Raw genomic sequence first — 17,349 nt, 5'->3', positions numbered from 1 at the left:
GTGCTCCGAAAGCTCGTGTTTGAAACAAACCTGTTGGACTTTAACCTGGTGTTGTAAGACTTCTTACTGTGCTCACCCCAGTCCAACGCCGGCATCTCCACATCGTGTGAATTACATTCACCACATTCACCCCCTACAAAAAAATCAAGTCCGGCGGGGGTGGTGGTTCACAAATTGAGTCTGTCCGGTGGTCGAGTCATCCGCTGCGATCTGCGGAGCACTGGGGTTGCAGCCTCTTGTGGTGGCTGGATGGGTGTTGTGGGTTGGGGTACGATGGCGGACTCCGGGGGGTGATTGCGTCCGAGCTCCATACCCGTCTGGTTCGACTGGGGACTGGGAGCGCTGGGAGCTAGCCGGTGTTGGTGCGCAAAACAATTGTAGCGAGCTAGTGGGCGGGTGATAGTGGGGGTGCTGGATCCTGCGGGTGCTAGGTCCCGGAGGGATACGGTGTCCTGACGGCCGTCAGGGAACTCTACGAAGGCGTACTGGGGATTTGAGTGAAGCAGGCGCACCTTCTCTACAAGGGGGTCAGTTTTGTGCGCCCTGACGTGCTTTTTGAGGAGTACAGGGCCCGGTGTCTTCAGCCATGCCGGGAGAGAGACCCCCGTGGTAGTGCCCCTGGAAAAACTAAAGAGCCGCTCGTGAGGGGTCTGATTGGTCGCGGTGCATAAGAGGGACCTAATAGCGTGGAGGTGGTCTGGGAGGACATCCTGCCAATGGGAGGCTGGGAGATTCCTGGACCGGAGGGTCAGTAGGACGGTCTCCCAGACCGTCGCATTCTCCCTCTCCACCTGCCCGTTCCCCCTGGGGTTGTAGTTGGTAGTCCTGCTCGAGGCAATACCCTTGTCGAGCAGGTACTGGCGCAACTCGTCACTCATGAAGGACGAACCCCGGTCGCTGTGTACGTAGCTGGGGAAACCAAACAGGGTGAAGATACTATGAAGGGCCCTAATGACTGTGTGGGAGGTCATATCGGGGCACGGGATAGCAAAGGGGTAGCGGGAGAACTCGTTTATAACATTTAGGAAGTAAACTTTCCTGTTAGTTGAGGGGAGTGGCCCTTTGAAAGCGATCGCGAGGCGTTCAAAGGGCCTGGAAGCCTTGACCAGGTGGGCCCTGTCTGGTCTATAGAAGTGCGACTGGTCTCCCTGCCTGATTTAAAATGGCTGCAAGAGCTACCTCTGAGGCATTGCTCTCAACCTGGAAGTGGGTGGATTCATCCACCGCCCGCATGGCCGCTTTGGCGATGTCCTCCTTGATGCAGTTGAAGGCCTGGCGCGCCTCAGCTGACAGGGGAAATAGCGTGGCCTTAGAGAGTGGGCGGGCTTTGTCCGCATATTGAGGGACCCACTGGGCGTAATACGAAAAGAATCCCAAGCACCGTTTGAGGGCCTTGGGACAATGAGGGAGAGGGAGTTCTAAGAGGGGGCGCATACGGTCTGGGTCGGGACCCAGGACTCCGTTTTCCACGACATAGCCCAGGATGGCTAGTCTGGTCGTGTGGAAAACGCATTTCTCCTTGTTCTAGGTGAGTTTTAGTTTCTGAGCTGTCTGGAGAAAACGGTAGAGGTTGGCGTCGTGGTCCTGCTGGTCATAGCAGCAGATGGTAACTTTATCCAAGTACGGGAACGTGGTCCGCAGCCCGTACTGGTCCACCATTCGGTCCATTGCTCGTTGGAACACCGAAACCCCATTAGTGACGCCGAAGGGAACCCGGAGGAAATGGAAGAGGCGGCCATCAGCCTCGAATGCCGTGTAGTGGCGGTCCTCCGGACGGATTGGGACTTGGTGGTATGCAGACTTCAGATCCACCGTGGAAAAGAGCCGATACTGCGCGATCTGATTTACCATGTCTGCAATCCTGGGGAGGGGGTACGCGTCGAGGAGCGTAAACCTATTAATGGTCTGACAATAGTCTACGACCATGCAGAATTTTTCCCCGGTCTTGATGACCACCACCTGAGCTCTCCAGGGACTGTTGCTGGCCTCTATGATCCCCTCACCGAGAAGCATTTGGACCTCTGATCTGATGAACACCCTACCCTGCAGGCTGTACTGCCTGCTGCGAGTGGCTACGGGTTTACAGTCCTGGGTGAGATTGGCAAAGAGAAGAGGGGGGGAGATGCGCAGCGTTCGGTTCATCCCGCAGCGCCAGTTCTGCTTACCAAAAGTGGTAGTTCATCGAGAGTTCAACGTGTAACAGGCTGGCTCTGTAGTAAGTAGATTAAATTGATGAGACCATCAATTCACTAGACACGTGCTTTGAGATATGAACAGTGGTTTTAATCTACTTACAACAGAGCCAGCCTGTAACACAATGAACCCTGGATGAACTGGTCGGCTGGCTCTGGGCATCGATCTTTATACAGCAGTCTAGGGGGAGGAGCCATGGGCGGAGCCAAGAATTGAGCCCTGTACAAACTCCTATGCATTCCCAGTGCTACTCCCCCTAGTGGTTGGGCAACGCAACTGCGCTTTCGATAATATGGTATCATATATATTGCAGTGTGAATTACATTCACCACAAACCTTAAAATTAGAAGTGGTTTTAATCTTGCCAATGTTTCCGAAATAACTAATCCTGTAAGACAGTCAGAAATCAGTGGCTTGTGTAGTGATATCATGGTTGTTTTGTAATTTACCGACAGACCACTAGGTGTCTCATTAGTGTATAAGCGAATGTTAGAGTCAGGTGACATCAGACTGACTAGGGAGCTGGGAGAGAGGCTGCTTGTTCATGTTCATACTGTTATTCATCTGTCATTTTGTAGATATTTAACCAACAGTTAATGTTAATAATCTTGTAGCTTTAGCTACGAGTATTCTTCTAATATAAATCAGGCAATCCGACAATCTGAGAGAGGCGGTGGTGTAGTGATATTGTCACTCGACCAGTAATCCAGAGACCCAGTGTAATGCTCTGGGGTTCTGGGTTCAAATTCTGCCATGGCAGATTGTGAAATTACACGTGACTCCAGACCCCCACAGCAATGTCATTGACTCTTGACTGCTGCCCACTGAAATGGCCTAACAAACTACTCAGTTCAAGAGCAATTAGAGATGGGCAACCACGCTTAGTCATTGTTTCTCCCGGTCCAGCCCAACTTTTTTTGGCAATGGGCAGCTGAACTCGCTGACGAGACCAGCTCCTCAGAAATTGAACTGCCATTTTTAAAGGGTTCCCCAATCTGTAAGTGAGCTTGATGGTTCCCCAGACCATCCATGCATTGACAATATCATCCCCGCACATATAGGCATTACCCCATACCCCCACCGCGATATGGGGTTGCTAAGAGTCGTTTTTTTCAGTCCTACCGACCCCCCTTTTACCTTTTAGGACTGAGGTGAGTAGAAATATCTTCTCCCAGAGAGTATTGAATCTGTGGAATTCACTACCACGGAAAGTAGTTGAGGCCAAAAGGTGATTTTAAGAAGGAATTATATTTCGCTCTTTGGGCAAAAGGGATGAAGGGATATGGGGGGAAGGCGGGATCAGGGTATGGAATTTAATGATCAGCCATGACCATAATGAATGGCGGAGCAGGCTCGAAGAGCCAAATGATCTCCTCCTGCTTCTATTTTCTATGTATGTTACTATTTTTCTATGATTCTATACTGCTATTTGTATAATAATCTTTATTGTCACAAGCAGGCTTACATTAACACTGCAATGAAGTTACTGTGAAAAGCCCCGAGTTTCCACATTCCGTCGCCTGTTTGGGTACACAGAGAGAGAATTCAGAATGTCCAAATTACCAGCACGTCTTTCAGGACATGTGAGAGGAAACTGGAGCACCCGGAGGAAACCCACGTAGACACAGGGAGAACATGCAGACTCTGCACAGACAGTGACCCAAGCCGAGAATTGAACCTGGGACCCTGGCTTTGTGAAGCAACAGCGCTAACCACTGTGCTACCGTGCTGCCCCCTGTGCACATTATGAAATTTCAGCAATTGAATAAAAATATGACACAGGGATTTTTATTAAATCTAATACAATACCAGAAGTATCATGCTGAATTAATGGTGGACAAAACATTTGCTAGAGTTAATACCCTGAAAATGTTTCAGGACCTAGAAAAGTTGGGTCCTGTGTGATGGAATCTCCTCCTGCCTCTTGCATGGTTATTGATATAGGATTGCCAGAACTGTCCGACCATGAGAGTTCCCATATTCCCAGCTTGTAAAAGATTTGGGAAAAATCAGTCGCTTGTGTAGTGATATCATGGTTGTGTTGTAATTTACCGACAGACCACTAGGAGTCATCAGTATATAAGTGAATGTTAGAGTCAAGTGACCTCAGACTGACCTGGGAGCTGGGAGAGAGGCTGCTTGTTCATGTTCATACTATTATTCATCTGTAGTTTTGTAGATATTTAACCCACAGTTAATGTTAATAATCTTGTAGCTTTAGCTACAAGTATTCTTCTAATATAAATCAGGCAATCCGACAAGAACATTTGGGGCCTCACGGTAGCATGGTGGTTAGCATCAATGCTTCACAGCTCCAGGGTCCCAGGTTCGATTCCCGGCTGGGTCACTGTCTGTGTGGAGTCTGCACGTCCTCCCCGTGTGTGCGTGGGTTTCCTCCGGGTGCTCCGGTTTCCTCCCACAGTCCAAAGATGTGCGGGTTAGGTGGATTGGCCATGCTAAATTGCCCGTAGTGTAAGGTTAATGGGGGGATTGTTGGGTTACGGGTATACGGGTTACGTGGGTTTAAGTAGGGTGATCATTGTTTGGCACAACATCGAGGGCCGAAGGGCCTGTTCTGTGCTGTACTGTTCTATGTTCTATTACAGCTTGTATAGCCAATTAGATGAAAGGATTCAGCCCTCTCAGAGATGCATGAGGAAGACGCATCTGCGGGTCCAGAACAGAATTGTGGCCTGAAACCTTGAGTATTTAAGGGGTAAATCCTTTGGCCCCAACCTCTGCGTGATTTGTTGCAGGCGGGACGGATAATTTGATGGACCATTGTAAGGTCTGTTGTCCTTGGGTGGGAATTTCCAGTCCTGGGATTAATGGGACTGGAAAAATCCCACCTTAAGGTTTGTACTTTTTTCAAGCAGTCCTATTTAAACTTGATGAAGAGAAGCATGCTTTTCCTCTTTAAGTCTGAGCAGCAACATCCCCAGGTAGACAGTGAAGGTTCCCATAGGACAGGATCCCAGCCTAACTGCCAGGATCACAAGTCCATGATTTTTCCTGGCCATTGCACTTTTCAAAATATCCCCACCTTCATCCTCAGCCACTGCTTTCTAAATTTCTCTTCAACTGATCTACTGACTTATACCTTTAAACACACTCAATGTTTTCCCTTCCACGCAGTGTCCGTTTCATCCTTCAATCGATACAATTATTTCTTCCATGTTTCTGCTACCAGGAATGCTGTCTACATACAAGCTAGTGTCAGTGCGCTTTACCTGACACTTGTGAGCAGAACCTCAGCACTAATGGCTCATGGAAGAACAGGTTACGAGGCAGGTTTTCATTAAGCAATCAATCAACACACGGAAAGACAAAATCAATTCTAATACAGTCTCACTCGAAAGTTAAGGACTGTGGATCTGGTTTGATGGTCTGGAAAATTATCAGCAATGTCTGCACAATTGGTGAAGCACTCAGCAATGTATTTCATTTGGCTAGCCATTCATCTTCACCTTAAAGAGCACCTGCGCCCAGTGATATATATTTTTTGTCGCATACATAGCATTCGTGGATACATCTCCATGGAAATCTGTTTCAAAGATTCCACAAGCATTTTTCCAGTCACTTTCATTAACAATTTACCTACCTTGACCATGTTTTCCTCGCAAAGGGTTTTTTGTTACTTATGTAAAGCCAAATGAGGCAACTCATTGCATAAGTTAAAGTATCCTTTCGCTTTGGAGCAGTTCCAATCTTCTGTTTATTAACCTGTAAGATACTCAGCTTGGCTGAAAGTAACTACATTCTGAAGGTCATTAAATCCAATCAACTGCAAGTGCAAGGCACAATGAATGCAACAATGTTGAAAAGATATCTTTGACTGTTGTCAATTAATGTAAGCAAATTTTGTGTAGTAAATAATTTAAGAGACAGAGGCTGTTGGATTTTTAAAGGTAGGCTTGCAGACCATGAAGGTAGAAACAAAGAAGAGCTTTATTGGAAATGTGTTTACTCGACAAACTGTTAGGATAGACTGTCGATTTGTCTGTGCAAATGGCTTATTATATCATCAATAAGTCAGGTTATCGCACTCTTAAAAAGTGACCTTGTCCCAACTAGGAACAAACATGAGTATATAACATTTTCCTCCCCCTTTGCATTAGAGGTTCCTGCAATGAAACAGAATATAATGTTAACAATCAAAATTTACAATATGAACAATTAATAAACACAACAGTCAATAAGTTAGACAATTTGGAGGACATTAATTTCTGTGTGGTTATCGGAGAACCTCAGGCATCTGCTTTTCATGTTGAGTGAAACCTCTGCCGTTATTCGTTTAGTTTGGGCTTCATCCGTAGTTGTCTCAATCGGAGTTGACGTAGTATTCCGAGGTTGACTCGGTGTTGAAGTATCCTCACCTGGGATACTGTCTTCCACAGTTGTTCTGGTATTGTCAGGTTCTCAAGAATGCCTAAGTCGTCATTTGGCATTTGAAGACTCTCGGTTGACTCTGTCTCTGGCAAACTAATTCAAGTTGCTCAAAGTTGATCAGCTTGTCTCCTCCACACAACATTGTCCCGAGTTTGAATGGTGTAGGAGACCGGTCTTGTCTGTTCTAAGATGGTGGCAGGTATCTAATTCTCACTGGCAGTATACTTCCTGACCTTTAATACTTCCTGACCTTTCTGGAAAACACAGCATTTAGCCCTGTTCTCACATCGCAAAACCTGACTCCACTGTTTCCTCTCAACAATTCTTCTTTTCTGAGCCAGCTTCAGCAATCAAACACTGTGCTTAACAAATCTTTTACCATGAGTAATGCTGGAGAACTTTGGCTTGTCGAATCTGTTGTATTCCTCTATGTCATCAGGAATTGGCTTAGCCGTTTAGACAATGATCCTTGTTCAAAACGTTTTCCAACTCTGTACAAACCACTACTCCGGGAAAGGCAAACCAGTCAGGCAAAAGGAAAAATGTAGTTTTTGTTGTGGATCTGGCGATCTCTTGTTACATACATAAAAAAGGAATGGAAGAGAGGAAGATTGGTTGAAGTATAGACCCTAGGAGCGGGTATCTGGAATGGAGGGAAAAACAGGCACCATGGAAGCATTTGGTGAAGACAGTGAGATTTGGAATTCATCTGAAGAGAGAATCCAACTTTATCTCATAGTGAATCAAACACAGAGAACCTAAAGGTTGCAAAATTATTCAGTTTGGTAGGGCACAAAACTTTAATGCTGCCGCAAAACTTATTTGATCCAGCCAAGCTATAACAAATTAATGAAAATTCATGAAGGGCGTTTCTCATCTCGGCCACTTTTAAATGCTGAAAGGTTTTGCTTCCACCCCTGTAGTCAGAAAAAAGTTGAAAGTATTTTACAAGTTGTAGCCACACTAAGAAAGTTAGCAAAATACTGTGAGTTTGGTGCAACACTGGACAATGTCTTTCGTTAGAGGGTGGTATGTGTACTCCGCAATGAAGCTTTCAAAGGAAGCTGCTTTACTGTAAGCAACGTAACTGTCAAAGCTGCTATAATAGTTGCCATATCTAAAAAAAATAGACTTCACAGATAGGAGTCAGAGTGAAGATCTACAAGGTGAAGACCCTCACGAACAAGTCTGCAAGGGTACAACCATGTCATTGATGTATACAGGTTGGGCACTCAGTAGGGGAATGCTGGAGCAGAGAAAATAAATGCAAGAACTGTGGTATAAATGGCCATACCGATGGCCAAATTTGTGAGAAAAAACCTATCTAAGTGGAATAGTCGAGTCTAGGAGTTAATAGACAAAATTCAAGTCCCCTCAGCTGATGATGTACCCAAACAACTTCAAGAGCTGAAACTAGGCGTCTTGTTCATTCGCGGGATGTGTGTGTCGCTGGCTGGGCCAGCATTTATTGTCCAAGACGATTAACTTTTCTGGGCATTCAAAACTTGATGGTAACAAAATCTAAATCGAAGTAGATACGGGTGCAGCTGCATCATTGATACCTGACATAATCTATAATCAGAAGTTAAAATATCTGACTTTAAAACCATTAAATGTTATCCGAATGATGTATACAGAAGACGTTGCACTATTAAAAGGATACATTATAGAAAAAGCTGAAGTAAATAGACAAACAGCGGAGTTACCTCTCCATGCTGTCTGTCCACATTTTCCTCCTTTATTTCGAAGAGCATGGTTGGGAAAAATAAACACAACTGAGGATTGGTGAATCAATGAGTGGATTCAAAGAATAACCTATAGCAAAGAACAAAGAACAAATAAAAGTACAGCACAGGAACAGGCACTTAGGCCCTCCGAGCCTGCACCGGCCATGCTGCCCGTCTAAACTAAAATCTTCTACACTTGGGGTCCGTATCCCTCTATTCCCATCCTATTCATGTATTTGTCAAGATGCCCCTTAAACATCATTATCATCCCTGCTTCCACCACCTCCTCCGGCAGCGGGTTCTAGGCACCCACTACCCCCTGTGTAAAAAAACTTGCCTCGTACATCTCCTCTAAACCTTGCCTCGCGCACCTTAAACCTATGCCCCCTAGTAATTGACCCCTCTACCCTGGGAAAAAGTTTCTGACTATCCACTCTGTCTATGCCCCTCATAAATTTGTAGACCTCTATCAGGTCGCTCCTCAACCTCCGTCGTCCCAGTAAGAACAAACTGAGTTTATTCAACCTCTCCTCATAGCTAATGCCCTCCATACCAGGCAACATCCTGGTAAATCTCTTCTGCACCATCTCTAAATCCTCCACATCCTTCTGGTAGTGTGGCGACCAGAATTGAACACTATACTCCAAGTGTGGCCAAACTAAGGTTGTATACAACTGCAACATGACTTGCCAATTTTTATTCTCAATGCCCCGGCTAATGAAGGCAAGCATGCCGTATGCCTTCTTTTTCTTTTAAAAAATAAATAAATTTAGAGTACCCAATTCACTTTTTCCAATTAAGGGGCAATTTAGCGTGGCCAATCCACCTACCCTGCACATCTTTGGGTCGTGGGGGTGAAACCCATGCAGACGCGGGGAGAATGTGCAAACTCCACACGGACAGTGACCCAGGGCCGGGATCGAACCTGGGACCTCGGCGCCGTGAGGCCGCAGGGTTAACCCACTGCGCCACCGTGCTGCCCGCCGTATGCCTTCTTGACTACCTTCTCCACCTGTATTTCCCCTTTCAGTGACCTGTGGACTGTACTCCTAGATCTCTCTGACTGTCAATACTCTTGAGGGTTCTACCATTCACTGTATATTCCCTACCTGTATTTGACCTTCCAAAATGCATTACCTCACATTTGCCTGGATTAAACTCCATCTGTCATGTCTCCGCCCAAATCTCCAAATGATCTAATTCATGCTGTATCCTCTGACAGTCCTCATCGTTATCCGCAATTCCACTAACCATTGTGTCATCCGCAAATTTACGAATCAGACCAGTTACATTTTCCTCCAAATCATTTATATATACTACAAACAGCAAAGGTCCCATCACTGATCCCTGCAGAACACCACTAGTCACAGTCCTCCATTCCATTGCTGCTCTCTGCCTCCTATGACCAAGCCAGTTCTGTATCCACCTTGCCACCTCACCTCTGTTCCCATGTGACTTCACCTTTTGCACCAGTCTGCCATGAGGGACCTTGTCAAAAGCCTTACTGAAGTCCATATAGACAATATCCACTGCCCTACCTGCATCAACCATCTTTGTGACCTCCTCGAAACTCTATCAAGTTAGTGAGACACAAAACACTGGACTCAATGACAGGAGTTGAAGTTCAACTAAAATTTAAGCCAAACACTACACCAAAATGTATCAAAGCTAAAACCATACCATACACCATCAGGCCAAATGTCGAAGAAGAACTAGAAAGATCTGAAGTGATGTCAGCAGTGTTTGCACGGACATCGGTTCTTTATCTTACTTTGTATGAGTAACATCTCCAAATAAACCTTGCATCATGTTTGGAGGAAACTGAGGTGTGTAGTGTGATGTTCTTTGATATCTTAATGAGGATGGCTTCAAAGTGTAGTGTCTCACAAAGAACATCAAGCTGGGGCGGCACGTGGCGCAGTGGTTAGTACTGGGTCTGCGGCACTGAGGACCCACATTCAAATCCCAGCCCTGTGTCACTGTCCATGTGGAGCTTGCACATTCTCCCTGTGTCTATGTGGGTTTCACCCCCACAACCCAAAGATTTGCAGGTTCGGTGGATTGGCCATGCTAAATTGCCCCTTAATTGAAAAAAAAAATTATTGGATACTCTAAATTTAAAACAGCTATGTTTTGAACAAAGCTAATTTATTTACAGTACAAAATAAATGGATTTGTCTTGCTTGCTAAGATATAAAAGATTACAGATTGACTAAAACTATGATACTAACTACAGAGCTCCTGATTACATGACTATTCACTATCTCTCCTAACAACCTACTCCCCGAATCAAGAGTATCATGTGATGTGGTTGATCACCATTTAGTTACAATCAATTGTTGACCCTTCATTATTCTTACAATACACATATTGTCACATGTAGCACCTCAATATCTTGTTCTCTTTGTAGCACACATCAAGAATATAACACCTTGTCATCCCTCTCCCTTGAAATTGTTAAAGTCTGAAAATGTTCACAAGCCTGCCATGTTTGATCCAAGGGTGTGCCTCTTACCACAAATCCACACAATTACTATAACAACTATTTACCACTTTCAAATCACTTGACTCCACCCTTGCCTCAACCTATAGATTTTGAAACATAGGAAATAGGAGGAGGCCATTCAGCCATTCATCCTGCTCTGACATTCATTATGATCATGGTTGATCGGCCAATTCAATAGTCTGTCCCCACCTTCTTCCACATCCTTTGATCCCTTTTTTGCCAAGTATTATATCTAACTAACTCCTTCTTGAAAACGTACAATTACTTTCTGCGGCGGAGCATTCCACAGGCTAATGATGGGGAAAGAACCTTCTCCCATCTCCCCATCCTAAACGGTCTACCCATATCCTCAGACTGTGACCCCTGGTTCTGGACACCCTCACCATGGGGAATATCCTTCCTGCATCTACCCTGACTTCCGGTTAGAATTTTATAGACTTCTGTGAGATCTCCCCTTATTCTTCTGAATTCCAGCGAATATAATCCTAAGCGACACAATCTTTACTCAAATGTCAGTCCTGCCACCCCAGGAATCAGTCCAGTAAATCTTTTCTGCATTCCCTCTATAGCAAGCACATCCTTCCTCAGATAAGGAGACCAAAATTACACAGAATAATCCAGGTGTGGTCTCTCCAAGGCCCAGTATAATTGCAGCAAGACATCCCTGTTCCTGGACTCGAATCCCCTCGCTATGACTGCCAACATACTATTCACCTTCTTTAATGCTTGCTGCATCTGCATGCGTGCCTTCAGCAATTGATGCACAAGGATGCCCAGGTCTTGTTGCACATTCCCGTCTCCCAATTTATAGCCATTCAGATGTTAATCTGCATTCTTTTTTTTGCAACTGAAGTGCATAACTTCACATTTATCCCATTATACTGCATCTGCCATACATTTGCCCACTCACTCAGCTTGTCCAAATCACACTGAAGCATCTATGCATCCTCCTCACAGTTCGCTCTCCCATCCAGCTTTATGTCATCTGCAAATTTGGAGATATTACATTTAGCTCCCTGATTTAACTAATTAATATATATTGTGAATAGCTGGGGTCCCTGCAATGATCCCTGCAATACCTCATAGTCACTGACTGCCATTCGGAATGGATCAGAGGAAGGGTCTTTTGCCTAAAATACGTGGCATAGCAAAACGTTGTTGGGCCAATTATATCTCTTCATGACAATGACATTTCCAGTTATGAAATGGTAAAGCTGGATATTGTATTTAATTTGGTGGGGTAAGTAATAGATTTGATGCTGTTTAGAATAGAGGGCAGCACGGTAGCACAGTGGTTAGCACTGTAGCTTCACCGCTCCAGGGTCCAAGGTTCGATTCCTGGCTTGGGTCACTGTCTGTGCAAAGTTTGCACGTTCTCGCCGTGTCTGCATAGATTTCCTCCGGGTGCCCCGGTTTACGCCCAAACAGGCGAGGAATGTGGCGACTAGGGGCTTTTCACAGTAACTTCATTTCCAAGTAAGCATACTTGTGACAATAAAGATTATTATAATTAGAAACAAGGACAGTGCACAGTAATTAGTGAGTAGGGTGTTATTTTTAAGCTTCAGCTTGACTTCTCACATTAGCCTCAAGGGCACTACAGACATCAACAATGTCTACATTTATCAATAAAAACAAGCTTACCATGGGCAGTCCGTGCTAACAATCTTAAAGTGGGTGCATTCTATAGATTAACAAAACCTCCAACAAGTATCCTATTCAAATCTATCAAATATATAGACTGTTGATTAGCATGCTTTAGGTATGAGATTAATGTAACGATGGTTACAGATTGCAAGGGGAAGAGACAATCTGGTGACAGTATAGAGGCAATGGGCCGGAACGTCCGAGCTCCCCAGCTTCACATTTGGAGGGGGCAATTCAAAGATGCGCTGGGGAATCCATCTCCAAACTTCACAGATAAGGGTTTGCACAACAATTGCCCAGAGTGCTTCTCTCAGAGGGTAGCGAATCTGTGGAATTCTTTACCGCAGATTCACCAATCTCCCTTGCGAGGCATCCAAAAATGTGATTTAAATTGCAAACATTGGATGGTTCCGACAGGGTTACACCAATAGTTACTCATAAAAATTAGAAGCATTAAAACCTTTTCTAACTTCTGGGTAACTATTAGGAAGATCCAGACCGAAACCGCCAAAAGACTCTCCCCATACTCCCAACCCTCAGCGGACTCACCCAACCCCGACTAACCACCTCTCTTATGGTATTCCCCCATCCCCTTCAAACCCCATAGAATTATCCCCCCCATACCTCCACTGGCCCACACCCACCACCCACCCGACACATTCCGCCCATACTCTTCCTCCGAACCATTCCGATATACCCTGCCCCAACATGTCTAATGCAAACCCAACTCCCCCTCACCTGCAGGCACCATCTGACCTCCCACAGCCTGCCCCCACCTCACGTAGGCCCGACCCCACCCGAAACCCCCGACCTTCGCCCGCTCACAACCCTGACCTCATAACTCCCTAACCGCCACTGAAGTCAGACACACACAACCTCCTCACTACAGTTAGTCTCCAAAACCTTTTCCCACCCCACGGTCTGTTTTCCCAGACCTCTGATACCCCCAACCCCCAAATCGTATCCACGTACCATAAAGCCAGACGACAAAGGCTGTTCAACCCATCAAGTTTGCTCCGTCATTTAATGAGATCATGACAGATCTGATGTGATAATCCTCAACTCAATTTCCCCACCTTATCACTATAACCCTTGATTCCCTTATTGATAAAAAAATCTGTCTGTCTCAGGCTTGAACATACTTATCGGCCAGCCTCTACAGCTCCCTGCAGTAACAAATTCCACAGATTCACCACCCTCTGAGAGAAGAGATTAAAAAAGATGACAGAAGGCATTGCTGGCAGAGTTAGAAGACAGAAGTAGCTGATGTGTTGGTTATGCTGGGTCTGCGAGGACTGTGTTTACCATAGCAGTGAGAGAGACAGGCTTCCAACACTTGAAGAAATGCAACTCTATTTTATTGAACTCTTAACTGTTAAACATACTTTAACTGTGGGTTGACACTATGCTGACTTGAATGGAGACCTGAGGCTAACCTGACCAGACTATCTTACTACCACATGGTGGATGTTCTAGTTGTTGCTCACGGGCTCTGACTGTCTCAGAGGATGCATCCCAAGAGAGCGGGAAAATTAGTGCCCTCTGGCTTTATAGTGGCCGTGTCCTGTCTGGTGATTGGCTACTGTGTTCTGTGTGTTCATTGGTCATCCTGTGTGTCAATCAATGTCTGTCTGTGCACCATCATATACTTGTGTGTATATTATGATATCTCCCCCCTTTTAAAAAATGTGTATATGTCACTAAATAGTGAGTGTGTGTATGAGCCTGACTATGTACAAAGTATGCGAGCGTATTTACATGAGTAGGAGCCTGACTATATACAAAATATGTGAACGTATTTACATGGGAAGGTGTTTCGTGCAGATAGAGTGCATACAACAAATTAGGAAGAAACAATATGGACAGATGTGTAAACGAAGCACAAGGCAATGAAACATTCAGTCTATAAATTCAGTCTCTGTGGCGGGTGACGAATTCTAGTTGACCGCCTCAAGGGAGGGTCAGGGGCCGCCTGCACTGGAATGGGCGGGGCTACATTCAATGTAGAGGGTGGCAAAAGAAGCGGCAGATTGGTGACCTCTTGGAAGGCTGTGTCCTGAGGAATCAGCAGGCGAGGCGGGACATCACGTTCAGGTGGCTGTCGTGGAAGCAGCCGCAGTGCCCGCCTATTACGCCGAAGAAAGGAGCCATCATGCATGTGAACGAGAAATGATCTGGGGGCCACTTGCTTGACCACCACAGCTGTGGCAGACCAGCCACCGTCAGGTAGCTGAACACAAACTCGGTCATCAGGGACCAGAGCAGGGAGATCTGTGGCATGGGCGTCATACGCCGACTTGCATTGGGCCCCAGACTGTTGCATCCTCTGCAGGACCAGAAAATTGTCAAGGTCCGGGATGTGGATAGCCGGCACTGTCGTCCGTAGCATATGGTTCATTAGCAGCTGTGCTGGGGACAGGCCGGCGGACAGGGAGTCGCCCTGCAGGCTAGCAGCGCCAGGTTAAAATCTGAACACGAATCAGCCGCTTTACACAACTGTCGCTTAATAATGTGTACTCCCTTTTCAGCTTTCCCATTTGACTGGGGGTAGTGGGGGCTTGAAGTGACGTTCGTGAAATTGTACTATCGGGCAAAATCCATCCACTCCTGACTGAAGAAGCACGGGCCATTATCAGTCATGAGTGTAAGTGGAATGCCATGACGGGCAAAGGTCCCTTTGCACGCCCTGATGACTGTTGCTGATGTGAGGTCATTCAGTCTGACCACCTCGGGGTAGTTAGAGAAATAGTCCACGAGGAGGACGTAGTCCCATCCTTTTGCGTGGAAGAGATCAATGCCAACCTTGGTCCATGGGGAGGACACCAGTTCATGCGGCTGCAAAGTCTCTTTCGGTTGAGCCGGCTGGAAGCGTTGGCATGTTTGGCAATTGAGGACAGTGTTGACGATATCCTGACTGATGCCTGGTCAATATACTGCCTCTCGGGCTCGCCGGCGACACTTTTACACCCCCAGGTGACCCTCGTGGAGTTGGCCGAGGACGAGCACTCGCATACTCTGTGGTATTACTATCCTGTCCTGTTTCATTAGTATGCCATCGTCCACTGCCAGATCGTCTTTTATATTATAGAACTGTGGGCACTGGCCCTTTTGCCAACCATCTGTGAGATGGTGCATTACCCGTTGGAGTAGAGGATCCCTGGCCATTTCATGACGAATCTGTACGACGCTTTCGTCAGTGGCCGGAAAGTTGGATGCGCAGAACTCAACATGGGCGTCGATCTGGCAGACGAAGTCCAGCTGCTCGCACAGCATGGTGATGGAGCGAGAGAGTGCATCGGCCACAATGAGCTCCTTGCCTGGGGTGTAGACCAGGTCGAAATCATAGCATCGGAGTTTGAGGATACCTTGTAGGCGTGGCGTCATATCATTGAGGTCCTTCTGTATGATGTGAACCAGTGGCCTGTGGTCCGTTTCGAACGTAAACCTGGGGAGTCCACACACATAATCATGGAATTTGTCAATCCCCGTGAGGAGGCCCAGGCACTCTTTTTCAATCTGAGCATATCGTTGCTCAGTAGGTGTCATGGCTCTCGATGCATATGCGACTGGGGCCCAGGAGGAAGAATCGTCCCTCTGGAGGAGCACTGCCCCAATGCCAGCCTGGCTCGCGCAGTGGAGATCTTGGTCTCCTTGGCAGGGTCGAAAAATGCCAGTGCCAGTGCCTTGGTGAGTTTCGCCCTGAGCTCACGCCACACTCGCTCATGAGCGGGGAGCCACTGGAAGTCGGTGTTTTTTTTACAAGATTGCGGAGAGCTGTAGTGTGAGATGCAAGGTTGGGGATAAACTTCCCAAGGAACTTGACCATCCCCAGGAAGCGGAGGACCACCTTCTTGTCCTCCGGTGTCTTCATGGCGTTGATCGCCGACACCTTATCTGCATCTGGCTGCACATCGAACTGCGAAATATAGTCGCCAAGGAACTTTATTTCTGCTTGACCGAACGAGCATTTGGCTCTGTTGAGTCGGAGGCCCTGCTCGTGGATCCTCTGGGACACTCGCTTGAGGCGATCGATGTGTTCCTGTGGAGTCATGGACCAGACAATTACGTCATCGATGTACACTCGCACCCCCTCGATGCCCTCCATCATTTGCTCTATTATTCGGTGGAATACCTCCGAGGCGGAGATGATGCCAAAGGGCATCTTGTTGTAACAATAACGACCAAACGGGGTGTTAAATGCGCAGAGCTTTCGACTAGATGCGTCCAGTTGTATCTGCCAAAACTCATTGGAGACATCCAGCTTCGTGAAAAACTTGGCGTGAGCCATTTCGCTGGTGAGCTCTTCATGCTTAGGGATAGGGTAGTGTTCCCTCATGATGTTACGGTTCAAATCTTTGGGGTCGATACAAATGCGCAGTTCCCCTGACGGTTTTTTGACACAAACCATGGAGCTAACCCAGTCCGTGGGTTCCATGTCCTTAGAAATGCGGCCCTGGTCCTGGAGGTCTTGCAGCTGCTGCTTGAGGCGATCCTTAAGGGGTGCTGGCACCCAACGGGGCGCATGAACCACAGGTGTGGCATTCGGTTTCAGAAGAATCTTGTATGTGTAGGGGAGTGTGCCCATACTCTCGAAGACGCTGTGGTATTGTGCTATGATGTCATCTAGTTAGATTTAGAAGTTGGCATCTGGCGAGAATGATACGTCAGCGGGCGACATGGAGTGAACCCGCTGCACAAGATTCAGGATTTTGCAGGCTTGAACACCAAGCAAGGAAGCTTTGTTGGACCCTACAATTTCAAAATGCAGGGTGGCTCTTGAAGAACGATGAGATACCACAAGCTGGCATGAGCCACTGGCAGCAATGGCATTGCCATTGTAGTCGAGAAGCTGGCAGGCCGATGGAAGAATGTTCGGCTTGACGTGAA

General features: G+C 46.6%; 1 long non-coding RNA gene across 1 annotated transcript; it reads left to right on the top strand.

The window, feature by feature from the left end:
• Positions 1-2,131: 2,131 nt before the first annotated feature.
• Positions 2,132-15,475, top strand: LOC119970043. Its single transcript, XR_005461532.1, has 4 exons — positions 2,132-2,173; positions 11,453-11,457; positions 11,865-11,869; positions 15,466-15,475. It is a non-coding gene; the product is annotated as an uncharacterized LOC119970043 (long non-coding RNA).
• The last annotated feature ends 1,874 nt before the right edge of the window (positions 15,476-17,349 follow it).

Source organism: Scyliorhinus canicula, chromosome 8 (assembly GCF_902713615.1).
Source record: "Scyliorhinus canicula chromosome 8, sScyCan1.1, whole genome shotgun sequence".
Lineage (NCBI taxonomy): Eukaryota > Metazoa > Chordata > Chondrichthyes > Carcharhiniformes > Scyliorhinidae > Scyliorhinus > Scyliorhinus canicula.
Note: the sequence above shows the minus strand (reverse complement) of the source record. Positions and strands in the feature narration are given on the sequence as shown.